Source organism: Strix uralensis, chromosome 4 (assembly GCF_047716275.1).
Source record: "Strix uralensis isolate ZFMK-TIS-50842 chromosome 4, bStrUra1, whole genome shotgun sequence".
Taxonomy (NCBI): domain Eukaryota; kingdom Metazoa; phylum Chordata; class Aves; order Strigiformes; family Strigidae; genus Strix; species Strix uralensis.
In genome coordinates this window covers 3,955,601-3,979,972 of record NC_133975.1, presented here as the reverse complement: position 1 = coordinate 3,979,972, position 24,372 = coordinate 3,955,601, and the positions used below count along the sequence as shown (strand labels likewise).

Sequence of the window (24,372 nt, the reverse complement as noted above, 5' to 3'; positions counted from 1 at the left end):
GTTAGCTTTTCTGCATTGGATGGTGGTTTGGTTTGTTTGGTGCCATCATGAAGCACATGATCAATGATAACATAGTCCAAAGTGTGTTCACGTGCAGTTTGTGCAGCCCCATGCAGTAGTTTGGAGACCCTCCAAGAGGACTTCCTCTGGGATCCGGCTTGGCAGCCAAATAGCTTTCACTGCTATGAAACATTTCCTGATACACTGCGTGTTTGTCCCTGAGGGGTCACCCTCATCGTTTCCTTTACTGCTGGTATCTGCCCCCTTCACATGCTGCAGATGGATCCCCAGGCATCCTCAGGCCTGGCCATTTGGTGACATGCTTATGCCATTTACAGTTTTGGAAGGATGAGTCCCAAGTTCATATTTAGGTCATTAAACAAAAAACCTTTTAGTTAGTGCTGGTGCTGTGATGAAGGTTGCTGCTGACGGATGCAATCACATGCCCTACCACCAAATTCTGCATTTCTGACCTATGTATTTGTCTCCTCACAGAAACATAAGAGTCCTAATGCTGTAGTTTTCTTTCTGATGCAACACCATCAGAGGAAGAGAAGGGAGGCAGAGTGAGCTTATAGGTTTTTAAAAAACATTAAGGGTCAAGAAATAAACTTCCTCATATGTGGCCCATAACTCCATGTAGTCTGCACTGTTGTTGAAGAGCAGGATTCGTTTTTAATAACAACTAGGGGATGAAGTGTGAAAGGGTGGTATCATGGGATATCATTTGCATAGTCAGAACATGATAAACCAGAGCAGCAATGTACCTGCCCTGACCGAGGGGCTGAAATCCAGAATCCTGGTGGTAACGAGGCATTTCCTCTGCCATCTTCCATATCTTCCATAAGTGGCAGATGAGGGAGAGCACAAGTCCCAGTCTATACCACAACACACTATATTGCCTCTGCACATGGAGTTCAGTGCTCTTCCCTTCCATGCACTAAGGTTAACATGTTTTGTTTGTTGTTTGTTTGTTTCTTTTTTTTCCAAGTTGGGTTTTTTTTTGTCTTTTTACTTTGTACTGTCAAATAAAAACAGAAAAAGAGTGGAAAATTATGAGAAAGTGAGATATCATTTAGGCTAAGAAGTTTTCCCTAATTAGCTAAATTCCTTTGAAAAGATGGGGAACGGCATAATCATCGCTGAGACAATGTTAGTTCCTGAAGAAGAATAAGATATTTCAAGAAATAACCAAAGCAACACAAAAAGTGCAAGAAAGACCTGTTGCCATGGTAACAATGTGTATCAAACTGATGTCAAACATTCTGTGAAATAATCTCATAAAGTTGTAAGATGCGATGATAAAGCAGGCTACAAAAGGAGTCTGTCAGTGTTTTATTTATACTATTTTTTGTATACCTATTTGCCTGCGTGGTATGCATATATCACACCCACATTACCACCCACAGCACACAGCTGTCCCTCTGAACTGTCTTAGGTCTACTACAGAAATTCAGGGAACAATGGGGGAGGAAGGACAAGGAGAAGAAAAGAAAAAAGCATTCAGATTTGGAAAGAAACATAACACTGCATCTTTTCAGTACCAGGTGGACGTTAGTCGAATGAGCCAGATTCAGTTCTCACCTCAGTTATTTGCTATACAGGTTTCAGTAGTACAATTCCAGATTTGTGCCAGTGGAATTGAGATCAGAATAATCCTAATATTTTCTATGTTATTATTTCATTTGTGTGCTCTACAAATGTCAATGAATGGACATCAGTCTGAAGAAACAGGGCTGGGGATGATGTGTGAAACTAAGTCATGGAATCACAGAATGTTTGAGGTTGGAAGGGACCTCTGGAGGCCACCTTCTCCATTGCCCCTGCTCAAGCATGGCCACCCAGAGCTGATTGCCCAGGACCATGTCCAGATGACTTTCAAATATCTCCAAGGAGGAAGACTTCACAACATCCCTGGGCAACCTGTGCCAGTGCTCGGTCACCTTCACTGTAAAAAAGTGTTTCCTGTGTTTCAGTGTGTTCCCATTGCCCCTTCTCCTGTCACTGGGGACCACTGGAAAGAGCCTGGCTCCATCCTCTTTGCACTCTCCCTTCAGGTATTTATGTACATTGATGAGACCCTCCCTGAGCCTTCTCTTCCGCTGGCTCAGCAGTCCCAGATCTCTCAGCCTTTCCTCATAGGAGACATACTTCAGCCCATTCATCAACTTTATGGACCTTGACTGGACTCTATCCAGTATGTCCATGTCTTTCTTGTACTGGAATTCCAGAACTGGACACAGTACTCCAGGAAGAATCACATCCCTTGACCTGCTGGCAATGCTTTGTCTAACGCAGCCCAGGACACCACTGGCCCTCTTTGCCCCAGGGGCACGTTGATGGCTCAGGGTCACCTCGGTGTCCACCAGGACCCCTAGGGCCTTTCCTGCCAAGATGCTTTCCAGCTGGGTGGCCCCCAGCACATACTGGTGCCTGGGGTGCATGAGGTTGATCCTCCCCAGGTGTGGGAGTCTTCGGTTAAATGACTGAACAACTGATTTGTCTTCATCCCCGCACATTCCAAAAGGAGAAACAAAACCTGGTGATGCACTTTCATGCTTGTAGACACAATGGGCCCAGTACACTGCTCAGAGAACAAAGCTGAGGCTTGTAATTAGCATTTCTGCAGTTGCCAGAAGAAGCATTTGGGCCTCCTGATGGGATCTTGGAAAATCAAGAGGAGATACAATGATCCACAGCAAAGCAAGCAGAAGAGAGAGCGCCATCATCCCTGAGGGCTGGAGTGGATTTAGAAGCAGGCAACAGCTTTATCAACCAGCAATTATTTTTCTGAACAAAATAAGAATTTTCTCCCATTTGGCCCACACTGACATCTATGTATCTTGCACTTTTTGACCTCCTGTTTCTGTCCTAACCAGGTATAGAGATGCAAGCACATATATCCATCTCTACAGAGTCTTTCGAAATTGCTTTGAAATTACTTTTCCATTTTTCTGAGAGCACATCTTGGGTTCATTAATGCAAACCCTCGACTCCAATGAGCAGTGGTGTCACTGCCATAAGAGTGTTATCCTAATTCTGCCATAACCTCTTGACTCACCTTTGCTGTTCTCCCAGACATGTTCGTCCTTGTTCTTACATCCCCTCTGCTGCCTTGTTCCCCTGCCATCAGATCTTATCCTGTGGAGCCTGATAAACCTAACCAACTCCCTCAAGCTCATTATGGTCCTTCTTGTCTCACCCATGTCCTTGTATGGACCATTCCTCTTCCCAAGCTATGCCAACCTCCATCCCACAGACTGCTCCCTGGCTGCCAGACAATACCCCAGTTCACCTCAAAACACAACCTACTAAGAGGTCTCTGTGAAGGCCAGACACCCAAATTACACCACAAATCTGCATAAGAAAAACATAGATGGATGGTGGCATAAATCCATAACGATATGGACAAATAATTATAGCTGCTGTAAATCTGAGTAGCCTCTTTATTCCAGGTGACACTTTGGTTCATTACACATCTGCTGGGGAAGCACTGTGTTACTTCAAAGTATATGACACCTCCTTGATGACCTCAACTACCTACCAATTTCAGGGGCATAAGAGCTGAACTAAAACATTGTACAAAATTATTCAGATTGGTCATTTATTGCTGAAGCAGGATTTTGTTCTGTACAAAACTGAATGGCTTTATTTTTTTTTTTGATCCTTTATTCCATGTTTCAGTTGATTAAACTTTGCCAAAGACAACAATCCCACTGGATAAAAGTAAGGTTATTTTGGATTTCTTTTCAGGAGTACACCAATTTTGTGCAATCAAAACTGTTTACAGGAAGTACCTGATTTCAGTGAATTGCCTGGTTTTTAAACAGAAAATTTGTGAAAAACAGGAGGAAAACTGTGATATTACGTATTCCATCTTTGACACTTCCACAAGAAAAAAACATGTTTTCTCATATGGAGTAAACTTTCATGATAAAACAGCTGCTGCTTTATACAAGTATCTACTTTTAAAGGTTGAAACAAAGATAAAGAGCCACCTTTCCTCCTCTTTTGCAGGTGTCCTGTGATTTGCAAAGTCAATTTACAGCTTTGAACTATATGCAGAGAGTTGCACCAGTAAACCCCTAGCAGACCCATTCAACACCCACCTTTGTTAGAAACCTTACTCTGAAATGAAAATAAAACTCACTGTACTATGTGGTACTTTGTTCCTCCATCCTAGATCTTAAGATTTAACTGGATTGGTGTTTTGCTATTCTCCCCAGTGTTCTGTCACTGAACCGTGGCCCTGTCACTCTGGCAGCTGAACTACCTTGTACGTGGTGGGCTTGGGTGGCAGCGCTGTATAAGCACCTGATCCCAGCTGATGGTCTGGAGGTCTGCAAGAGCCAGGGAGATGAGGAGCTCAGAGGAGTTTTAACCTACCAATGAGGTGCTCCAATATGTATTATGTCAAGTGGTCTTGTTCCCTTCCAGCCATCTTCTAGGAGATACCAGTTTTATGAGCTGAACATGAATATTTTCTGGAGCTGGGCTTTATGCTGTGTTTTTATTATCTGCCTACTGAACTCCACATGAGATAAAAAGAAGAGAGAACCCATTATGTTCAACACCTTCTTATGTTCAATGTGAAGTTACTGGGAAATATGGAAGAGCAATGATTATCGGTGACCCCTCTGTACGTATCTGCTGTGTTCTAAAGTCTGCTAGAAAGTCTGGAGAAGAAGACAGCCCTGAATATTTCAGCGCCTGTAATTACAGAGAGGATGGGTGGAGTTTTCATCTTTTGTTTATTTTTGGGTTTTTTTTTTTTCTTTGGAGACAAGCTGAAGTGATGAGCTATTATTTAGAGCTGGCCCTTTGCCAGGATGTGATTTCAGAACTCTAAACAGCCTGGAGGTTAAGCTCAGGAGAGAGTAAATCTTGTGCTTTCACTCAAACAAATGAACACTAGTGCTGTTGCCTGGCTTTCTGGCTCCCAGAAAAAAATAAAGAAAGGGGGGGTGATTTAGTCTGGATTGATCCATGGTTGCCGTCGAGTCAGCAGCATCATGTTTAAGTGAAGTCTCTCACTCCCTCCCCTGCCACAGTTTATATACCACTGCTTCAGAAGCAGCACACTCTAAAGGAATATGATGGGTCTTCATGATTTCAAGCTTTAAAAATTAATTTTCAAGTGATTCCAAAAGGAAAAAGGAGGACTTTTAAAACTCAAACGATGTCATGGGTTATTGCTGGATATTAAAGTCCCAAGCCTGTTTGGTGAAGAGCCCATGAATGGCAGTAAGATGGTCTAGGTGGAATTTAAGCCTTTTAAACAATAGTCCTATCATTTTATCTAGTGTCACTCTCCAAGCTCAAACCTGGCAACAGCAGTGGTAGTAACATATGAGCAACTCTACTGCCTAACAGGGGTGTTTCTTGCCCTTCATTGTGGGACTTGATGAAGGGGAAACTCCCTATGCATCTGATGTGTAGCACTTGCCACATCTGATCCAGTGAATTTACAAGTAGGAATATGTTAAATTAATTGTGTGAATGTGGAAACACCAGTTTGGGATGGGGGGCATTACAAGCTCTACTACAGACATTATCTGTGGTTGTGGTCACATCACACAGTGTCTGCCCTTCACCTCTTTATAAACATTTAGGTGTAGATTTACTGTGGAAGATTAAGCATACTTTAGTCCACTGGCCAGCTGCTTTTTCCGATGTTCCTCCAGATATTCCTGCTCTGTTTCTGTGCATCCCATCTACTTCTGGCCCAGGCAGACAGCTTTTCTCCTTCTTGCTTAACAGACACTGATATTTGAGAGGCATTATGAAATATGATCACCTCTGTATTCTACAGATCTTCACTTCAGCAAACTTATAGGAGCCTGCAGAATAGGTGAACTGGATTTGGAGTTGAAACACAGTCTGGAAAGCACCAAGTGGCCTAACAAACACCTCTTGCATCATAAATGCATCCTGAAAGTACAGGATTTTTTGTTAAGCAGATATTGTGGCTCCTCCCTCTATATTTCCTGCATGCTTCCCTGGTTATCACAGATGGGAAGAACTGTAGTGACCATGGATGGGAAGAGCTTTGGTCCCAGAATTGAGAGAGGGATGTGATGATTTTTTGTTAATTATTGAACTCTGATAATAAAATAACATAACAAAACCATGCCTGGATTCCCAGAGTGACATGTAAAACTGACATTGCAAGGAGGTGACATGGTAGATGAAGTAATGCTTACAAAAATTTCCTTGGGGTCTTCAATTTGATGAATGCATTTAATTAAACATTATGAATACATAAAAAGATCATCAACTAGACTGTGAATACTCCGAGATTAGAGCCATAGAATATAATGGAGTTTGGTGTCTCCCTTTGTTTACTCCAGACAAAATTGGAAATCTTCCATTTGTTTGGATTAGTTTTAGTGTCAGTGAAAGTATAGAACCACTAGTCTTGACTCATCAGTGGTTTCCAGCTGCCATCCATGGACCTCTCTGGTGGGTGTGAGAAAGATCCTTACCTATTGTCAGTCAGCTGAAATTCATAACACAGATGACTCTAACTCCACTAATGTAATTTTACAGCTGTGCAAGCTGGAGAAGGTTGGAAATCACAAGTTCCAGATGCTCAGCTGGTGCAAGCTGATAGTACTCCATTTCAACGTCAGCAGACTTGGCTGTCTCTCCTTGGCTGTCTCAGGAAGATCTCATCATTTGCCTTCGTGTAGTTCTTTGTACTCACAGCTATTCAACACAACATGTTTAATCAAGAAGTCACATCTGCCAGGCAGACTCTGCTGCAGAGCTACAGTGCATCTAGGGTCAATGTTACCCAAGCAATGGTCAATAAATCAGGCAGTCGAGTTGGCAGGCCTGATTCTTACAGTACCAGTGAAGTCCATAGCTTTGTGTATATTTCAGTGTTCATACACCCAAAGGGCTGAATACAAAAAGTGTGGCACAAAACCAAATGGTCTGCCTTTCCTTTGGACAAAAAGTGTGTGAGTGAGCGGGGGAAACTGGAGGGTATTTGAGGATTTTTCTCCTGGGTTACCCTGCAACACAGGCTAAACAAATGAACAACCTTGATCTGAGCCAGCCAGACTACACTGCCTCCAACACTTTGCATCATTGTTTCTGCCTCAGGGGTTTCTACAATGGAAAAATGTATTTTAGTGAATTGGTTTTTTGGTAGCACTTTATTTTCCCCAGCAAATTTCTTTCTGGTGAAGAAATCCCCTTCTTGGAGACATTCTACAGAGCCCTCTGTAGGCAGTTAACAAATGCAGATAGTGGGTTCCATGCTGTTTGTGGAAGAAAACTATTCCTCAGAATGGGGAATTTGGGAGGATCCTGAACTGATTCATCTGCCCTGAATCAACACCTGCAGCTCTTTAACCCCTCTTCACTGGCCAAAAGAAGATGGTCTCCTAATTATGAACCTAACATGAAGTGGCCTACAATATTGGGGCAGCACAAAACAAAAGATGATATCCAGCTCTGTGTAAGACTGGCCTCATCCTCTAAAATGTGAAGCAATACAGAAGAAAAATGGTAAAGCACAAGTTGCTGGGTCAAAGATGAGTTTGCATCCCAAGCGGGTTGTAAATTGGCTGAGCAACACTCACCTTACCCTCCTTACATTGAGTGAGGCCATAGCTAGTGAATCAGTTCCTGCACCAACATCCACCTTAGTTCAGGATGCATCATTCCAGTACCAACTGACATTCAAATCCTCTTTCTCACACCCTTTGGGGTTTGTGGACAGGGCCACATACCTCCAAAAAGGTCTCTTTGCACTACAAACAATACTTCAGTCTTCTTGGGCAAAAGCTTCTCTAGAATATTTGCTGCACAGAAGGCTCAGGGACAGTCATCCTGGGGAGGAAATGACTTGTGAAGAGTATGATATCAAATCAGGCAACACATGGTTGTGTTTGGAAACGAGATTTTTAGTACACCCCAGACCTCCAGCTTGATACACCAGGGACCCTGGGACTCACCCAAACTGGCTACTGCCCCCAAAAAGATGTACAAACAACATAGGATAACTGGAGCTTTGGGACCTAATTGAACTGAAAGGGTTGTCAATCATTGCAACAGGCTGCCCAGGGAAGGGATTGAGTCACCATCCCTGGAGGTATTAAAAAAAAAAACAACATGTAGATGTGGCACTTAGGGACATGGTTTAGTGGTGGACATAGCACTGTTAGGTTAATGGTTGGACTCGATGATCTTAAAGGTCTTTTCCAACCTAAACGATTCTGTGATTCTATGATTCTATTAAAAGGTCTGTGAAGGCTGCCCCTCTGAGAAACCTCCCCTCCTCACCAGGTTGTGGTTGTCCCACAAAGGAGATGGGGCCCAGGCACCAAAGACTCCAGCCCACCTCTCAGCAGACTAGCTGGAGCCCAGCTTTTAGAGCAACTCTTCACCTTACCATTTGTTTTTCAGTGGGAAATGTTATTTGACGAGGATGGTGTCTCTGGCTCATCTCTGAATTTCTGCATTACTTCTACGTGAAGATGTTGCTCTTTTCTCATAGGTCAAACAGTGACTACTCATCAATTATGCAGCTTGTCATTTTCAGCACACCATTCATTTGTGTGTCAGAGAAAGCAACCACACCATAAAAACTGGATCCGAGACAGCACTTGATGCTTGTTCTTCTGAAAGGGGGCTGTCACATTTGTATCCAGACAGAGCAGAAAATACCATGCTGTCAAAAAAGCAGCTCCAGATTGCAATTCCTTTTACACACAAAGCTTTGGTGCGCGCTAGACAAAAGCTATAAATTGTGAGTGGGCAAAGGTGGCTAACGCTGATTCTGATTTGGTTTTGGCTTAAAAAAGAACATAAAGCAACACAAAGCTGGAAGAGTCAGTAGTAAAAAAAAGGCAGTGGAAGAATTTCTGTGTCAAGGAAGGCAAGGGGCTACTGAAAGCTCTTCCTGGGAGCAGGAAAATGAAAGCTCCATGTCTCCCCCTCTCTGCCACAAAAACCCTGAGTCACCCAACCACCAGAGAACTATCAGTGTGAAGAGTTTTGCTCTGCTTTAAGGGGAAACTAGGAGAAAAGGATATAAAGGCAGGAGTGGGCAAATTTCTCATCTCGTCCCAGCTCCTACTTCTTCCAGCTCTGAAAATGTCTTCATTATGACACACTTAGCCTCCAGCTTCTTATAGTGCTTTGGTTCTTTCCTAAAGCCATATCAGTGGCATGACACTACCAGAAAATAATGAAGAAAACCTCATTCCACTTACCCCTAGAAAAATTTGGCAGGAAGGACCATGCTTTAAAGACCTTGCAATCTACTTGGACAGAAGAGAGCAGAGAAGCCTGGTCGTACAGCAGGTCAGCAGAACAAGCATGATGATTTCCTCCCTGATTGATTCACCATGTCCTAGGGAGTTCAGTTTATAAAGCTGAGCTTCTCTTGTCATGGTGGGACAGCTCATCCCTAGCTGATGGGAGCAGTTGCACCAACTAGATACGACAGGAATAGTCTTGGTCTTTGATTTTCTTTCCAAGCTGGTGTTGGCATATTAACACTGAAATCTTCACTCAGCTTTAATTATTGCTAATCAAGTTAAAATCTGTGCACTAACTATAAGTCTACCTTGCCAGATCCTTATGTAAGAGCAGGGTCTGAATGCCCTGATGTAGGCCAGATGTTTTCTGCAGTACATAAAAGAAAAAAAATAATAAAATACTTCTCCATCTACTGAAAAATATGTTTTGTCCACATCTGTTGAAAAGATTAATGAGTCCTCTTGAACCTGATTTACTGCAACTCAGATTTGTAAATTACAAACATTCCTTTTTCTCAAATATGTAGCAAATTTTAAAAAAATACTCTTGAGTTTTAGAAGTAGTAAAACTAACCGGCATAAAAGAGGAAATCTTGTTGGAAATAAAATTTAACCTCAAAAGGGAACTTCATAACAATCAAAAGTTTTATTCCAAGGCTCTCCAGGTTAACTTGTATTTTGATGTTTTCAGCACTGTCATTTAAAAAATGCAAAAGTAGGGCAGGGCTATAAAACACTCCCCCATATGGGAAGATAGTGAGAAAACTTGCCTATCAGTTTGCATTTCCAGGCACACTACTCAACCACTCAGCCAGGGCGTCAGTCACCCATGCTTGGATTTCAGCACTTCTTTCACTTCAACTCGCTGTCACTGAACCCTTCCCAGCAAATAAAAATAGTTCTACTGGGCTTGCTGATGTCTCAGACCTGACCCAACCTTTAAGGGCATTGCCCTGTGCTGTTAAATTGTCCTCAAGTTCCTCTTTGCAGTAACTCCCAGTAGACTTCAGTTAGATGAAGATGGAGTGAGCGGGAACTATTGAGGAGGAGCAGATGTTGTTATTGAAATTTTCACATGATTTTTCGTCTTTGAACCATGCAACTATTGCCCATTTAGCTGTGTGATCACTGTGTCTTCATTCACTCTGTCTGCTCTCCTGAGCTGTTCTAACTGGAAAGAAGGTGCAAGGTGCCCATATCAAGGATTAAACTGTCTCTTTGTTTTCAAATGATCCAGGGCTAATAGCCAAGGCAGGAAGCAAGCAAGCAGTATGGACATTTCCTACCCCTGTGTATGGACACAGAGGTATGGACACACAAAGACTTCCGGACTGAAGTCCAAGCTAGTGGAAGAGAACGATCTGGTGAGAATCATCAGTAACTTCAGAAAGATAGACCAGAAGCTGAAGGCAGGTTGGAAACAGTGAGGTTATTTAGGAACTGGATGTGATTTTATGACCAAACCAGACAGAATCTGTCTCTCCTGTTGCTACATCTGGCTGGTTGGGTGTTTTTCAGGGGCTTTTTCATGCTCTTGTAAGAAGGTATCCCTGAGGTCACACGGATGATGTAGGGGATCCTGGCACAGGTACAACCATGCCCTATATTGGGGGGAAAGAAGAGTCGTCTCTGTGTCTGCGTCTGCCAGGCCAACACATCCCACCAAACACAAGACAGAAAACATAAAAAAGGAAGCAGATTCCCTGTTTCTCCTTCCACAGTGAGTAAATCCGTGCTTCCCTGCAGTGAGCCAACAAAAGCTAACATTTCCTAGGTCTTGATTTAACATGAGAGGCTGTGTCAGATCTCAGAATAAAGCAGATTAACCCCAGTGTAACACCAGTAAAGAAACCAGCACCAGAGTGTTGCACTGACAGCATAACTGCTCAGCCGTGTAATAGCAGGTGCTTTCTCTTGAAATAGGTCCTGTTTGTTGCAGTTTGACATAACACTTGAGACCACACAAATCCTTGTTCTCCATATTTCCAGTGTTGTATTCAGTTTAGTTTCTATTAACAAGATAAAAGACAGCTATTGATTTGAGTCAGCTGGGAGTAGAGCCTAAATGCCTGTCTCAAATCCTCCAGCGTGTTGCTGAGTGCTGAGATGAAGTTGAGTAGTCCTGGAAAATAAGGATGAGGATTTGGCAGCCCTTAGGTCTGTTCCAGACTCAGCAGGTGAGTCTGGATGAGAATCATCAGTTTGCATGGTGCAAGTTAGTCACCCTCAAACCTCTTTAGCATCCATGAAAAACTACATAGACATAGTAGAGGGTGATGCATCTCCTCCTAAACTGCGTTATCGTCAGTCTGATGAAAGAATTTTCCCCTGGAGGCACCAGTTTCTCCTTTTTTCACTCTAGTGGAAGGTCACAGTGACTGGCTTAGAGTGAGACATCTCATTTTAGATTTCTAAGAGTTAAGGGAGATGGATACCCCCATGTAACCTCTCCTTGGTGCCATACTTGTAAAATGTGAATAATGATTCTGTGCAACTCAGGGAAGCTTCAGCAGTGAATGGATGAAGACACTAAGAAAGCCTCATGTGAGAATGTGAAATTCTTGATAATGATGTGTGTCACCCCAACTTTAATAAAACCAGATAAATCTTTGCTCACAGGATTTGATCTCATCAGTAAATTTGCAAAGCAAGATACCCAGGACTGCAGTGAGCAGGAGTGCTTGGCCAGGAGATCAGGACTGCTGAGCAGCCATGCTGTGGTGCATCATTCAGAGTCAGCCTGGAGGGACAGAATCTTATTGTCAGATGAATGGTGGGAGGTGATGGGGAACTTGCAAAACAGATCTTCTCCAGCCAGTCCTTACCTCTGCTGCCACTGCTCCCTGGAGCCTGTCTTGAAGGGCATCTTAAAGTCCTCCTTTAATTATGACCTTGATTTAGGAGACCATTTAAGACTCAGTTTTCCCTTGTTGGGACATCATCCCTTCAACCTTGAACTGGTGGAGGATAACCACAACAGCCCATTTGCCCCTTCACTGGGCTGCTCACCCCCTCCCATTGCTACCAGGGGTTTATGCCCCTCAGCTAAAAAGCAGTGCATTTTGTGTATTATTTGGTGTATTTTATCCAGGAAGTGGAGAGGACAGTGTGGCTGGCAGGACCTGCTGAAGGTGAGTTGAGTTGCAGTGGGACAAGGAGGCAGCCCTGCTCTTGGCCAGACATGCCTTGTTTCAGCTGCCTTCTGCCCACAACAACCTGCAAGGTGACTTCACTAACATGTTCCCTTGGAGGATGCAGCTGCAAGTTTTCTGACTTTAGAGCCGTTGTTGTTTACGCCGTTGTCAATGCAGAGAGGCAGGGATGGTGTGGACAAAGCCCAAGGGAAACCCTCTGCTAATATCCTACCCTGAAATGACAGGAAGGTCAGAGCTAGTTTCCCTGCATCTGCCAGAGTCACCCCCCTTTCCCATCCCTCCCCCTGCTCTGGGGACAGACAAACCACCCATGCCAGAGGCAAGTTTGTCCCAGGGTTCATCAAAATGTTTCTGAAGAACAAATTTTCTGCTGCAAGAAGCCAGATTGCACAAACAGGCAGATGTCTGCAAGCAAATGTCCCAAGGAAGATTAAAATCCCAAGACACATTTTTTTCGTAGCTCACATCTCAACTGTCGTCAGGATGCTCGGATTACTCACTGGAGTCAAAATATATAGAAATGACCAGCAGAGACAAGAAGAGGTGGAATTTTCCAAATGATGCCTTCCTTCACAATGAGAGATGTTTATAGGGAACCTGTTAAAGGATTTCACCAGACTGTGGGTATCTCTAGGCTGGCTTTATTAACAACTCAGAGTTGGGACATCACCTCAGTGAGTGGCAACAGCTAACAAAAAGCGCCCTCTATATGTATGATATAACATACAATACAAAGAGTCTTTGGTGATTTTCCAGGAACTTTCAGCTCTCAATTCATCATCAATTTCAAAAGTCCATTGTATTCCACAGTTTCGACTAGTTCTTATCGTTCCGTTCTAATTCCTCTTCGGACACCACTGCTCATTGATGCAGTCTTCGGTCATCATGGTTACTTATCGTCTGAACAATCTTCATCATAATTCACTTTTAGACTTCTGAGAAAAGACTCAAAATGTTCTATTTAACATATACTTAATCTATGTCTAGCTTTTCTTTGCCTAGCCTTTCTAAGTTGCTTAAACTGTCAGTATTGTTCCTAGAGCACCTGTGCATACTGCATTGAGCTGTCAGTATTGTTCCTAGAGCACCTATGCTCTATGAATTAAGCCTATAAAACAATATCTATTTATTAATTATTCCTGTTATTAATAATATCCTAAGAGAAAAGAGTTTTCTAAAGCTTGTTCCTTTTACAGAACCACAAAGGAATGATCCTTGTTCATCAAGAGTGCAGCAACACTCTGAAATCCCACCAGAGTCTGGGGCCTTGATATTTATAGAAGCAATGAAATTCTGCTGCTAATCTGAGAACAGATAGATAAAATATTGTTATCCAGAAGAGAAAAGGACCTTGCTGATTAGTGTCAGACACTGGGGACAACCCACCTCTGCTGTCCAAGATGGCTACAGCCAGTTTTGTCCCTTTTTGATAACCCTCCTTTTCTTTTGCCATGCATCCTTGTTCAAGGCAACACTCCAGCTTTTCTTTGCTCAAAGGAAGTTCTAGGACACACTTCAAAGCATTAATACTGAACCATCTCTCCCACCCAAAGAATTATCTGTCAATAAATCTCTGTAACCCAGCAGGCTGAAACACCTTTCAAGTCTCCAAGGATTACCTCCAGATTGGGCTTTGCAGCATGTCCTGAAATCCAGGAAACCAAGGCTGGAATAAGTGGCTAAGGGCTTCTTCTAAAGACCTGTAAGATCCTTGTAAAGTCATAGCTCTCCTTTCCCGTCATCCACAAAAGTGGGATGGCTTATACAGATCCTACAGACAGATCAACAGGTAGGCAGATACAGATTTACCAAGGTAAATATAGGTTCATCCCTCCCCTTCTCCTGGAAAATCGTCCAGGTTTGTGCATACAGCTAATATACAATCATCCTAACACATGCTGTAAAACTAGCTTTTTTATTATTTGCACATACAGGTTTGCAGTGCAGTTATATGACTTCCCCCAGTTCCTCAGTCCCAAACAGAGTTGATTTTCCCACCAGCTGCGTGGGCAGTCTGTGCAGAAGCGCAGCAGTGTCATACAGATGTAGACCCAAGGACCTCTCGCAACAGAGGATGTTCTTTTCCAACAGGAGTATGAAAATACAGCTGTGCAATCCCCTTTCAGCCCTCATTTTCCCCAAGTGCATTTAGGACACAGGTCCTTTTTGGGGGGCTGGTTTTGAGTTTTGGAGCTCCCTAGGTCTAAGTAGTGCCACTTTAGCGAGCAGGTTTCATGCTGATGGATGTATTGAGAACTCCTGAACTTGGTACAGTTGCTTTTGATTCTTTTGCTCTGTGAGAATCTCAATCTACACCCACAGAAAAAGGGGTAGAGGTTTTAAAGCTAGAAACGATCCTCTCTATATTTGCAGTTGCTACAAATCTTTCTTCTGCAGAAATTCTCCACTTCTGTCCTTTCTACAGGTTTTGGAGTTCTTCAGCTTTTGTGCATTTCTTTTTTGCACCTGATGCTCCCATCCCTCCAGAACTGCAAAGCTTTCCCATGGCTTCAGGCAGAAGAAATTGCAAAAATATTTTACTGAGCCTCTGAGGGGACTGGCAAAAATTGTATCCAGCAAAGATGGCTTCATAAACAGGGTCAGAGAACAGTTGTACCCGATAAGCCGGCCTTGGCGTAACTATTTATTTCAGCACATATGAGCCTGCGATCCTAGTTATGTAGTCATTACGCAAAGGGCTGCGTGAGACCTTGATGACTCACGCTCAGTACTTTCAATCACCCCATGAGCTAATCTCTTGATACCATTGCCTAAACAAAACTAGTTTTCATTTCACTGCATATAATGCAATTTATTAATGTCACTAGACCACATATTGGCTGAGGAAACAGCTCCCTTTGGATTTTTGGAAGGGACCCTGGACTGCAGTCCTTGGCCTGTCTGTCTACCTGTTGTCTTTCCAAACAAGCCTGGTATAGGCAACCCAGCCAAGCAATCAAGTGCCCAGTTACTGGGACGAGACTGCCTGGAGCCTTACATGAAATATGCTTGGGAGGAGTCTGAAGCTCGAAGCCAAGGCTGGTTAGGGAAAAAAAAAGTCCTATTTTGGGTGCTCTTGTTGAACATTCCACTTGAAGGAATTTCCTCCTTTTAAGAAGGAATGTGAAATGGTCAGACACCATTAAACTGACAATTTTATATTTTGATTTTGTGTGTGGTCTATTTATAACCATAAATCTGCATGACAGGTCAGGTGGTGAGGAATGTTCTAAGGACAACTCTTAATCGTATCATCCTTATGCATTTTCTTGCTTAAGAAAACAAGGTCTCACAATCTTGATAGGCAGGGATGAAGCTTTAAGTTCTTATTTTCTGTACCTATTATAAGAATTTCCTTAGAGGTTTTCAAATATAATCTCTAAAGTAGAAAGAAAAAAAGAAAGAAAACAAGGGGAATAAAAAAAAGATTTTCAAGCCTCCAGGACAATAGCAGCTCTGACTACTGCAGGTCATTATCTTCCTGGAATCATCAGTCTTTTCTGAAATGCTAAACTGTGTGTGGCTTAGATTTCACACAGCAGCTTTCAGCAGTATCACACAAGAGTAGTTAAGTAACCACAAGACCTTTTCAAAGCCCTTGATATTTCACCTTTTATAATAAATAAAATAAGGCAAGACTAGTCTGAAAACCTACTGCCCCAAAACAGGTCAGGTTTATACTTTCCCCAGTATTATATGGAAGACTCTTAGTTGCCATTGGCTGAAGGTGTGTGGGGCAACATATTAAAAATTAAATAGTTTGGTCAATCATAGGCTGTGTCCTGGCTCCATTTAGATTATTAGTGGAGATGCAACAATAGGATGATGTGAGAGTTTCTGGTTTTCTCTGCATGCTAAAAAAACAGCTCTTTTTGTCACCAAACTGACTTGTGGAGGGCAGTTTCAGTGAGGGCAAGCTCAGCCGTTGACTGAGGAGGGATAGTTTGCTTAATCCCCTGCCTTCCCAGTCCACACCAACAAAGTGAAGGCAACTTCGCCTCTGGATTTTTCAGGCTTTTAACACCTCAATGCAGTGCACACCATGTGAGGGCATCCCCCAGAGCATGGGGTAATTCTCTCGGCTGACAATGGTCTTATCTTCTCGTTTCTTGCGCCCTTTTTTCAGTTGTCTGGTTCCTGGGGGGTGAGGAGTGCTCATCTTTACCCCATGTCTGCGCTGTGCTGAACGCAGGTGTCCCAGCCTGACCATGCATTACTGGAACATCAATAACATCATTGTAGTGGTGGATGCTGGGGTATGACATTCAAAAGTGTTGCTGCATGAAAGGACCTGCTGCACTGGGAGAAGAAGTCAGAAAACAATTGCAGAGCACGGCCAGGCGACACAAGCAGCACCACAGGCAGAAGTATTGTGTCCTGCCAAGTCTGCCCTATACTACAGAAGTCAGGCTTGGGTTTATGGTGCCTTTTTATTTGCAGTGCATTGTGACAGTCCTTCCATATCTCTGGGATAACGATCTCTGGGATCATGATCATCTCTGATCATCGCAGAGATCATCTCTGGAATGATCTCTTGGTGATCAGTAAAACCTCTGAGCTTTGACTCTCTTTGAACTTTTTCATTCCTTTTCACTAACGTGTTTCCTTCTTGTGTTCATATTGGCCTTTGTTGAAACTTTTAGTCATATCATTCACCAAGTGTTGTCAACCTTTGTGAAATTACCTTTTTTCCCTCTCTTTCTTGGCTGCCCAGCTGATCCACATCCTCACTCCTTTTCACATGTGGAGTCAAAGAAGCTCTTGCTTCTTGTTCTGCATCCTCTGCAGGGTCTGATTCCCCTGACACATGGTGCTACTCAACCTGGGACCCCATGTCATTTGCTGGACATCCAGATTTCTATAGAAAAGGCCCAGAAAAACAGCAGACCTTGCCTTGCATGTCCATGATGTAAAAGCAAACTAAGTGTTAATGATTTACTGCTCCATGAGGCTATGAAGAGCTAGAGTTCCCCACTTAAACAGGCAGGGAGAACTTTTCCATATCTTTTTATAACTACCTGCTCTGCAATTCAACGTCACTGCTTCATGTGTTCAAAATTGCACCTTTTTCCCTTGTAGAAGAAAATGCCAAATGGTCAGATTCCATTTAGTTCCCCACTTTCAATAGGAAATTTCTCCTTAAGCAGCCTCCTCCAAGCAATCAGGACTGAATATAAGAGGCACACTCCCTAAATGACTACCCCATGTGGAACAATTAAATTGTACACAGGAATACCTGGCCCCTCTCACCAGTATTCAGGGAACAGGTTGATCTCTGGCAGCTGCACAAGATTACCAAATGCTTGCAGAGGCAGAGAAGTGTCTATACAGCTTCAGAGGCTGATGTGCTCTGGGAATCCAGTGCTAATGACTCCCTGATGGAGTCAGATGGGTTGGTGATCACCCAAGCAACCTCACATCCACTGTCCTATGCCGTGTACAGATATCCAAGATTTTGGCCTTATTTCCCATAGATGTTGTGCATACCTCCTCTAAACTGCTTCACATCATGATGAACAAGGATACTTACTCCATAAATACTCTTCTAGCAGTCCATATCTGCATGCCAAAGGGTGAAGGTTCTCCATCAACATGGATGTCCTCATTGCTGGATTGAAGAAAAAGACCATAACTTTCTCAGGGTTGTTTCAGGGATGCTCTGTGGTCCAACAAGTCCTTTTCTTTGTAGCAGAACTGCTCTTATTACACCCAAAATGCACCCATCGGTGTTCAAACAGTGGCAATCCAATCCAGAGCCCAGTTGTACCGGGTCTGGCTGAGCCGGAATTGGTTTTCCCCTGTAGCAGCCCTCATGGTGCTGTGTTTGATGTTGGGAGCTGGCAGGGTGTTGATAGCACACTGGTTGTTGCTGTTAGCTCTGCCTCTTTGAACCTGTCTCTCCACGTGTCAGTGGCGCTCAGGTCGCAGAGACTAACACTGCAACACCGCAATTAGCCTGCCTCATTAAACCTGCCAATCCACATATCAGTGGCGCTCAGATCGCAGACTAATGCTGCAGGAGGTTAAGACCTTCACGGGGACACCAGTACAAACACCAATATGATGGATACAAAATGTCCGTTTATTAAACTGTGTATCTCACCTATATACGTTCACCAAGTACCTCCTTCGTGGGTGTGCCCTTAACATTACAAGCCTATCCATCACCTTACCTCGTAACAAGGGAGGGCTACAGCTATTCCTTCCGTACATCGCGAGATCTTCCGAACGCCACTCCCTACAACTGGTGTTGTGGCTACTGCTGATTAGTGCTTACACAGCACCAAGGCTCTTTCTGACATTTCCCCCCCCACAGTGGGACGGGGTGGGCAAGATCTTGGGAGGGGACACAACCAGGACAGGTGACCCCAACTGACCAAAGGGATATTCCATACCATATGACGTCTGCTCAAGTATAAAGCTGGGAGAAAGGAGGAAGGGGGTGGGGTCACCCTTGGTCCTCCGAGGCAACCACTACGCGTATTGGAGCCCTGCTTCCTGAGAAGGCCCGACATCACCTGTTAATGGGAAGTAGAGAATAAATCTGTTTTCTTTTTTTTGCTTCCACGAGCGGACCTATGCTTCGCTTTGCTTATATCAAAACTGCTGTTGTTTTACCCACAAGGGTTGTTTTGTTTTCCTATCTTATTTTCTTTCTCCTCTTTGCCCTGTTGAGAAAAAAAGGGGAAGGGGAGGGAAGTGATAGAGCGACTTGGTGGGTACCTGGCATTTAGCCAAGGTCAAACCACCACACCAGTCCAAGGCTGGGCATAGAACCAGCCATCCTCTCCCGAGGATCTTGGGTACTTCCGAAATGAGCATATCCTCAACAGCAAAAGGTTTTCAGCACTGCCTTTCCAGGATTTTTATTTTCTTGTGAAGATCAAGCACTGTGAAATTCACTGATGACATGAAAACAAAAGAAGTAGCAAAACATCAATAAAATACCTGATCTGTAAGATGACCAAGAGGACATAACACAGACAACACAGAAAAGATTCAGCATGGGTAAAATAGAGAAATAGGAGACCAACACAGACAAGATCCATCTGGTTTCCCTATAGCTAATGGCTTGTATAGATTTGAAAATTAGCACAAAATGAAGTACTGTCTGATTAAAAGTGATTCCTGAATATCTCCACATGTATGCATTTTCATTCCCAAGTGACAACACCCCACTTCTAACACACAGATTTTGCAGACAAGTACTCATGTAGCCAAATGTACAATCGATCAGGGGTTCCTCCATCGGCAGTAGTTTTATCTGCTGTCATCAGAAATCACAGAACCTTATTGACCTACTGAAACATCCAAGAAACTATCCCGTGTTTTCCCATGTGAACTACCATTTCTGAATGTTTCCACACTGCTATAACTTGTTTAGTACCATGCTGTGCTGTCATCTTCTCAACCTACAGCTCCTGAAAAACATAGCTTACCAAAAAAACCCTGAAAATAAACTAGTGATAGCTCAGTATATGGCATGTGGGACTAGCAAAAGTGTGATGCTCTTTGCAGTCGCATTGACTTTGATGGTCATATTTGTTGAACCCCAGGCACTGTTTGGCAACAACAAGAGACTAGGCGTTGACCCTAAGAAATAAGCAGTTTACCTAACAACATACTTCACAATTCAAAGAATAAATAAAATAACAATGCAATAATGCTATGATAGGGCCAATACATATTCTATGAAATGTGCCTAGGTACAAAATACAAGTGAAAATAAGACGGATACTTAAAATCAAAAACTATTTCTAAGGATACTTGTAGGCAATTCATATATGAAGGCAGAAGATCCTGCTTTGGGGCTTTTTTTGCAGCTATTTGTGTCAGAAGGAAACTATTTTGTGGATAGTTGATAGAAACAGACAAACAGGTGGAAAGTTCTGCATGCAAGTTTCTCATCTGTCACAGGGTGTGCGCTGCTGTTGGGCACAGATGGGTTGTGGCAGCTTGTATTCTCACCCACCCTCACGTCTCATATAGTTTGACCAGAGGAGATAGAGAATATTCAGGCACTAGCACACCTTCAACAGAATTCAGATTGCCTTGCAGCATTATTGTAAATCCCTGAACTCCAGAGATCTCCAAGTAAGTGCTATCTGTATACCCTGCGCACACCCAGTTCCTCTGCCTTTGTCAGGCATACAATAATCCCCATTTCTCTCTCTGGAACCACCATAAAAGTAAAAACACAACTTCTACAGCACAGATTAAAACTTCACATTATCCCCTCAGTCTGATGTGCTCTCTCCTGGAATTGGCGACCTTCAGCATCGATTCACGAGGCTCTGGACCCATTCCTCCCACGCACTTGTTGGGTACCACTCTGTCCATGCAGCTTGACCACCCTGTTCAGGAGCGTCTCTGCTAACTAGCTCCCACCTGCATGCTCCAGTTGTTGGCCAGATCGTCGCTCACAGGAGCTGTACGTGCTCAGGCCAGATGGGAGAATGAGTATTGCTGGGCAGAGACTGCCTTCGTGGGAAGGCTATTCTTCATGTGCTCTCTCATTTTCAATGTCCCCATGATTTAGGGTGAGTTTTCTGACTGGTCTCAGAAGGGTGGAGGGGAAATCAGAGCTATTCCTTATCTCCATGGGACAGCCGCTGAAGGTATTAAAGTTAGTCTGAACTTTGTGTTTAAATCCAGATGGCTTTAGGATTTAATTACTAAGTTGTCTGTGCTTTTTTTTTTTTTTTTTCTCTCTATCTGAAAACCAAATCTGCACCAATGATACAAGGAATGTATAAAACATTTGATTTATACAGTTGTGGGATATAATCAGCAGCACAAATGGAAGTGGTGACCAGGAAAACACTTCAAATGAAAAGCAAAGCAAGTGGTGATAAAGCTTTCTTTGCACAAAGAATGACAGCTGCCATTATCAGGATTACACTCAGACAAGCAGGTTTCATGGCAGCCCCTGTTTTAGGAAAGGATTGCAACAGGAACCTCTCTGGCTCAGGGAAAGGGAAGCAGCAAATGAAGGATAATCTTTCAGCAGACAGGAGTGACAGGTTCTTGTCATTAGATGCACTGTTATCAAAATGCCAGGTTTACAAGTTTGATTTCAACTCTTGGTCGAACCAGCTCTTAATGATGACACAAAGCATACCCCATGTAGAAAAATCTGACAAGTTTTAGTATGAAATGACTTTTTATTTTATTTTGGAACATTTGTCAAATGTACCCAAGACTTGCATTTGAACACCTCTTAGGAATATTATTCTCTATAGGCAAGGACCTCTGGTGGCCCTTTGATTTCCAAAAACATCCCTCTGTTTCTTTGCCTCTCCCTACCAAAAAGAAGACTTTCTGCCCTTAAGGCTGCAGGACATCATGGGAGATGCAGTCTGATTGTGAGGACCAGAAAACGTCAAGGAATTGCAACAAGATGTATCTGAATTGCAACAAGATGTACCTCCTGGGAGGAACTGGAACAGTTTGGGTGGACACAGAAGAGTGTGGAAGCCACTAAAACTAAATTATTCATCATAATGTAAACCAAAGTGTTTTGATTCAGAATAGCTCAAAGACTTTATTATCCGAGACACAAACAACCACAGGATGATACTCAGCTCCTCATTTCTATTTTTTGATTTTGCTTAAACAGGGGAAAACACAGTGGTAGGAGAGCAAGGAAAATAGCAACAATTTTAGCCCTACACAAGCACTTCCCTTTGAAAAATAAAAGCTGCCTTGATGTTTAATGCTCAGAGTTCAAAGCGTCCAGGCCAAATTCAGATTACCAAGGATGATTAAGGATTTCTTTGGAAACTGGGAACACTAGTCTGTTAACATTCTTGAGTGTATTCAAGACTATCAGATGCAAGGGAGGGGGAAGGTTACCTCTGGTGATATTTCATTGCAGGTACAGAAAAAAAAAAGACCTGAGAAAACATAACCCTGGCCTTGTTCTGGGAATCACTACATATTTCTTGAAAAATATACAAGAAATTGTATTTCCCCCTCAGCCTAGGGGAGGACACAGTGTGTGGACACAGCAGTTTTGAAGCTAGTTCACTACATCTGCCTGTAATTGCAGTAGGGTTTGGGGGTGTTTTCTGGTCCTTTTTTTTAACTATCAATGATGTTATTGTGTGTTTTGGGACCTGCTAACTGCAAACATATGTGGGCTTATCAATGCTCCAGCAATGCTTTCTACCATTTCAATTCCCTTGAAAACCAAGGAGATGTGCTCCTTCTTCATGAGTAATAGATTGGTTTTCCTTTTCAGTTGGAAATCTTACAAGTTGAAATCTATTCTGAGGTGAGAGAGGAAGGTTTTGGGTCATAGACAGAGTCCTCAGGACTCCTGCATTATTGGAAAAACAGGCTGAGATTTTCTCACCCTGAATGAAACCCACATCTCCCCACAGATGTCTCCCCAAACACGCATGGATGTGGTAACTATGGGAGGAAAACAAAAAGGGGTGATGAAATAGAAATACTGCCACTCCAGCTGCAGGGAAGTGGCAAGATATCTCATTGAAAACCATCCCTGCACATTTTCTGGAATACACCCAAAAGTTTGCCTTCCTGGGCTTCCAGAAGACTCTTCAGATAGCCTTGCCTCCCATTCAGCACTAATGCTGGTTTTCAAGGGGCTGGCTTAGAAATGGGGAGACAAAGAGAAGTTTTTTCTGGAAATTTGTTTCAGAGTCTAAATGGCAGATGAACTCTTTTGAAAATCTTGCTTTGATGGTGGATGACGAGCAGGTAAGCATTTAGCTGAGAGCTTTAGAAAAATCAAGCCTGTGATGCTGAATAATAGAATATATAGATGGGAAAGAGCTGATCTCTTACTGATATTCCCTCCTAGCAGTGTAAAATTGCTCTCAGTAACACATTTTCCAGAATCCATTTCCATATTAGACAAAGGCTTGTGCTTTCAATCTGTGCAGCGAGAGAAAGACGAGAGAAGAAGCAGCATCCTGCTTCTTGGGCAGAAGGCTTCTTAATGAGCACAGTCTGAAACACTACTAGGACAGGCAGTTGTTTTCCTTCTCGCACTTGCTTGCAAAGTCCAAGCTGTGAGATTCATATCACTGCTTGGTGGTCCACCACAGGAGGGTGGCAGTGGTATATTTGGCAAAGTGATGGTAGAAGTGCAGGCAATGGCCACAGGGCACGGAAAAAGCAAGATGTGTAAGTATTAGCCATGGTTTTTTATTAGGTCAGCTAGTGCAGCTGAAAAAGAAAGAACAGAAGAACAACCCATGTTTATGGCCAATAGTGTATTTTCCAGGTCCTGAAAGTTTCTTTCTCATTAAACCATCCAGTAATAGCTGAGGCTGGGGAAAGATGCTATCTCTTACATGAGCCACAGCCTAAGGAAATAAGATTCTTTGTTTAGGACTTGATAATCTCACCTCCTTTCAAATACAGTCCCCTGTACCCTTCATTTATTAAATTCTGTTATGAAACTTAATTGAGGCAGAAATCCCCAAGTATATATATTGTTTTGCAATTACTGAGATTGGCTGAAGATCTTCCCAATAGAGGCACCAATCACTGAAATCTTAGGAGCCAGACTCACCATGGGTGGTTCCTTAATGTATCTTCTGTAGTTGTTTATGCTTCTGCCAGAAAAGCAGGGAATGCTTCTACATCTCAAGGCGCTTGCAGGACCAGCTTCTTCTCAGAGCCTCCTTCGTAAAAGTGCAGCGTAATATCAGCCCCACAAATGCAACTGTTCTGAAATAGTTTAAATGAGGTTTGGATTTGCTCCAGGTGCAAAGCACTGGGGAATCAGACCCAGAGAGCAGAGCCAGGGACATCCGTCCCTTTTCTTCTTCCATGTGTGCTGCTTGTTGCTTTGACCCGCTGAGGTCAGTGTTGATTTATGCCTTAAGGCACAAAAAGTGGAGGAGAAAAAGCAAACATCAGGTGCTCCTGAGAGAACAGAGTTCCCTTGCAATAGAGCAAATTATTCG

The 24,372-nt window shown here is 43.1% G+C and overlaps 1 long non-coding RNA gene across 1 annotated transcript; it reads right to left on the bottom strand.

The window, feature by feature from the left end:
* Positions 1–13,055: 13,055 nt before the first annotated feature.
* Positions 13,056–24,071, bottom strand: LOC141942056 (uncharacterized). Its single transcript, XR_012628506.1, has 4 exons — positions 23,976–24,071; positions 17,961–18,038; positions 14,050–14,201; positions 13,056–13,933 (listed from the first exon to the last, which is right to left on the bottom strand). It is a non-coding gene; the product is annotated as an uncharacterized LOC141942056 (long non-coding RNA).
* Positions 24,072–24,372: the final 301 nt, after the last annotated feature.